Source organism: Oryzias latipes, chromosome 18 (assembly GCF_053564925.1).
Source record: "Oryzias latipes strain Hd-rR chromosome 18, Olatipes_Hd-rR_3.1".
Classification (NCBI taxonomy): Eukaryota; Metazoa; Chordata; class Actinopteri; order Beloniformes; family Adrianichthyidae; genus Oryzias; species Oryzias latipes.
This window is the reverse complement of record NC_136254.1, coordinates 13,722,991-13,727,942: the sequence shown is the minus strand read 5'-3', so window position 1 is coordinate 13,727,942 and position 4,952 is coordinate 13,722,991.

Genomic DNA, 4,952 nt, shown 5'->3' with positions numbered 1-4,952 from the left:
GAAAACCGGGTCGAGATTCTGGAGAAAAGACTGGACGATGTGGATCAGCAAGTAAGGATGAATAATGTCATTCTCACTGGATTACCAATCAAGCCTCGAGCGATACTGACAGCAGGAGCAAGCACTGCTAATGCTAGCGCTAGCGTAGCTAGCAGTGCTAATACGGAGATCGGTGCAGTGTCTTTGGAGCAGCAAATACATTCATTTCTCACATCTAAAGGGATGGCTGAATGAAGGATATGGACCTGAATCTAATGTCTGCAGACATAACATCGAAGAGAACTATTAACTCTGTTTTGAACCCAGAAGAATGGCTGTTATCAGTAAAAGAAGAAATACCAACCTTGGACAATCGACAGTTATGGACCCTTTTTACTTTTCCCCTACAGCATTACTTTATTATAAAAAATAAAATAAAAATAAATAAATAAAAATACAAAAAAAATATTTAAAAAAAGTAAAACAAATGATTAATCACTTATTGAAAATTGTTAAATTGATTGACTTTTAATGATATTACTTCACTTTCTCCAAAAACTGATAAATTGATTCAAAAATCATTCCTAATGTAGCATAATTTTGCACATGTTTTTATCTTTTGATACTTGATGTAATTTTGCTATGAAAATTCCTGAAACAGTGTTGTCTATTTTACTGATATAGTATTATGTTTTATTCATATGAATGGTTTTTATAAGTAACATAATCTGCATATATTTCAGATGACTGATCTGCATTTGCCATGTTGTTTTCTAACATAGTTATTTTTGACGTAATACTTAAGTAATTCATCTTTGTCATGTGCTTTATCGATATCTTATGATTTTTAATTCTGTCTGATAAAAACCGGGAACCGGATATTGATAAATCATGTAATAAAATGGTTATAGTATAAAGGGGTGGGATTATATGAGTTTGCTTCCTTCCACTCCCTTTATATATATGAATATGAAAACTTTATTAATCCCAACAAGGAGAAACTCAGTTCCAGTACATCTCGATGAAGAAGGTCAGACAAACAGCACAGGATACACACACACATCTCGAGAGGTTACTGAGGTCAATGCAGCCGAGCGCCTTAGATGACCTGCGCCGGCGCACCTTTGTATAGCATGCAGATGGACCACGAAGAGGGCCGGGGGTTGGGTTTGGTGACAAAAAAAAGTCGTATCCCTACACTGCGTACAATGTGTTGATACAAGAAAAAAAACTACACCGTTTAAACACAAATAGCACATATTCAGACAAAGACACAGTACATAAGGCTCAGGGGGGAAACGGTGGTGGACGGGAGTGGGGGGCCCCCCATGAGTCTGTCCATCAGGTGCAGCTCCGTGAGCCAGGCACATCTTCCGGGCAGCTCACAGAGGAGGTAGGGAGGGGGTTGGGAAGCCGAGGACAAGCAGGGAGGGGGTGAGTTGCAGTTATCAACCCTCAAGAACCGCTGCTGTAGTCCACTCTGTAGAAGCGGCTTTGTTTTGGTGGAGCCAAGGACAGTTGTCCATAGCTCCTTCGGGGAGTCTGATTAGATAAAATACTTTTGGGCGCCAGCAGGTTGTTTGTACTGCCGGCAAAGTCCTTGACTGGCTCTTCGCTTTGTGTGAGGCAGAGATTGATCCGAATGAGAAGTGGGTGAATTTAGCCCAGTCTTCCCTCAAATCCGGGCAGAAACTTGCTCCAAGGTGGCATCCATCTTCCGCACAAGTTCAGGGGTCTCAAGCAATCTGCTTAAGTGGGCAAGACAAGCACAGAGCTTTTGATCCGCTTGTGAAAGTTTCTCATTCTGAGTCTCTCCTCCCCGAAAAATCTTTCCCAGGAGCTTTGATTGATTGCCTCTCTCCATCTTCTGCTCCCAGACCGCCTGATAAATTAGAAATCCTCCGATCCCAATTACGAGGAATCCAATTATCAGAAATCCAAATAGGTACACGTCCTCGACATCCTCCACAGACAGCTGGGCCTGGCACACCAGCCTCCACTTGCCCCATGGATCGATGGTGTATCCAGCCGCGTGGGTGCCGTCCGGGCAGGAAGGGTCCGCTTTCCCGTTCCTTAGTGTGGAAAATACTTTGTCAATCGAATTTAGAGACCAGCTGATCAGATCCATTTTCAGAGCGAGAAAAGCAGCGGCTTCAGAAGGGTGAAGAATGCACCTCTCGGGCAGACAGGACAAAAAAGCCTTGGGGAAGGGCTGACACAGGAGGAGCGAGAGGAAAACACGTCTGTCCTTGACGAGAGTCAGAAAGCAAAGTTTCAAGCAATAGTTATTAATGTCTAATTATCCTAAGTATGATTAGTTACTGTATGAATGTATAACTGATGTTTATATTGCTGTTGTGTATTATTTCTACTTAATTGCTTGAAATAAACCATTTCAAATCAAAAAATCAAAATCTAGTCCGGATGCTTCCTAAACGCCTACCTGGAGAGGTGTTACGGGCATGTCCCACTGGGCAGAGGCCCCGGGGAAGACCCAGGACATTTTGCAGAGACTACGTCTCTCGGCTGGCCTGGGGGGTCCCCCCAGAGGAGCTGGAGGAAGTGGCTGGGGCGAGGGAAGTCTGGGCATCTCTGCTTAGACTGCTGCCCCCGCGACCCGATCCCGTATAAGCGGAGGAGGATGGATGGATGGATGGATGGATGGATGGATGGATGGATGCATGGATGGGTTCTACATAGTAATCATGTTTCCATGTTTGAGTTCATGAGATCATCCCTGAAAGAGTCTCAGCTTCAGCTCCCTTGATGACGGACGTTTCAGCAGTTTTTTCAACTCTCTCTGACCGAGTTTGAAAGCTTGCTGACCTACGTTAACCTGGGAGGGAAAAATAAAACCAGGGGACCTGATTTATAATTATCGTCTCGATGAAACTAAAAAATATCAACGAGTGAGCACTGAAGTCCACGCTCAGCCTCCCTCCTGGTAATGTTGACTGGAGTTGAATTATGCAACAATTTTTCGGGATGGATTTGAAATACAAAAACGCAATCCCCTCATTGCATTTTCGTATTAATTATGTTACAGAATAAGCTATGTTGAAGTAGAAAGAGTAAAAGCATTTTGAGGGATTTTATTTTAGGGTCAATAGATGCAGTTACATCCTGAAATTGAAAAAGCATTTCTGTTAATCCATTTTAACTGTAAAATTAGATATTTCTAATTGAATTTTGCTACACATTTACAAGAGAAACTTTTTGAAAATGAAATGTCATACCATTTTCTCTATTGTTTTAATTAAGTGAAAGAATCAGCGATGTTGAAGAAGAAAAAGAAAAGCTCTTTGGCCAATTGATTTTTCATTTTATTTTGGAGTCAAAAAATACAGCTTTAAAAATGAAAAAGAATTTCTGGTATTTACTTTAATTTTTATTTATACCACAGAAAAACATCCATAGCTAACTACGCCCCTAAGGACGTCCCCATGTTTGGATCAGTTGTCTATATGTTCGATGTACTGCAAAGGGGGTCCGGAGGACGCCCGGGAGGACGGCCGGGAGGCCTGGTGCGTCCAGCCAGCAAACGGTAGGCGGCTCGGGCTCAGAGTCTGGGAAGACCAGCTCGGGCCCGGCGTCTGGAGCAGGGGGCTCGGGCCATGCGTCTGGAGCAGGGAGGGGGTTCGGCTTGGGCCAGGCATCTGGAGCAGGGGGCTCGGGCCAGGCGTCTGCAGCAGGGGGCTCGGGCCAGGCGTCTGGAGCAGGGAGGGGTTGGGGTGCATCCGGCACCTCCCTGTCCAGCACCCCCTTGCCCAGGACCTTCCTGAGAGCAGGGACGGGTCGGGGTGCGTCCGACACCCTTCTGGACGGTAGCAACGACGGCGGCCCCTCCTCACAGCCAAACAACTCCAATGAAGAGGGGATCTGTGACCAATCTAGGGTCCACCAGAAACTGGTCCGTTCTGCCTCCTGGCAGGCCCTCTCTGCTGGGTACAGGTATGACTGCCCCATAATGTTACGAGAGAGGGGATGTGGAAGTATCCAGACCCAGAGCGGAGGGGGAGACAGGAGGTTTCAGGGAAAACAGGAACTTTAATAAACTAAAACAGGCTAACGAAACCAAAAACCACTGCAGAGCAGGCTAGAAGAACTCAAAACTCGAAATACACTTGAAACACTAGAAACATGGGAACAATAACTTATGGAGCAGCACAGGAGGAAGGGAATGACAGGACTTAAATACATACAGGACTGACGAGACACAGCTGAACACAAACAGGACTGATGGGAAAAGGTAAAACTCAAAACCAACACAAAACAGGGAAACCTACAAAATAAAATAGGAAGTGACTCAAACCAAGACAAAAGCAAAGAAACCAAAACCGTGACAATTTTATGTAAGCCAACCCTAACTTTTAACTCTTTAAATTGTATTTCAGTTTAATATGTTTAAAATTTAGTTTGGTATTTTCTTTGGTGTTGTGACTTTTCTGCTGAAATTTTGTCATTTTTAGCAAACATGTCAAGGTCAACTACTCATCAGTGCCCTCACTGCATGGCTTGGATTAACTGGGCAAATCAAAGATGCACAAAAAATAAAACGTTCCTTCTGTAATGCAAAATTGTCAGATTTTTCTGAATGGTGTTTGCAGTCTGAAAGATGCATAGGTTTTTCATTTTAAACAACTTCTATTGTTTTACCTGATGCTTCTGATCTCTGTTTTGAGTTTGGAAATAAAAGGAAAAAAAGTAAAGATAAAAGCATTGTGTTAAACGTCACAGATTATCCAAACTGATTTAATGCAGCTATTTATTAGCAATGATTGGTCAGTCTACATTTCTATGACAACAACTCTATCCATCAGTAGTGAGCACATTAGAAGGCCACACCCCTTCCACTGAAAGCAGGCTTGGGAGAATATATTAATGAAACACTTTGAAGTTTATTGCATCTGATTAGTCAGTTTATAACTGGAATAACTTGCACTACAGCAAAGAAATATCATGAAGAAAAATTA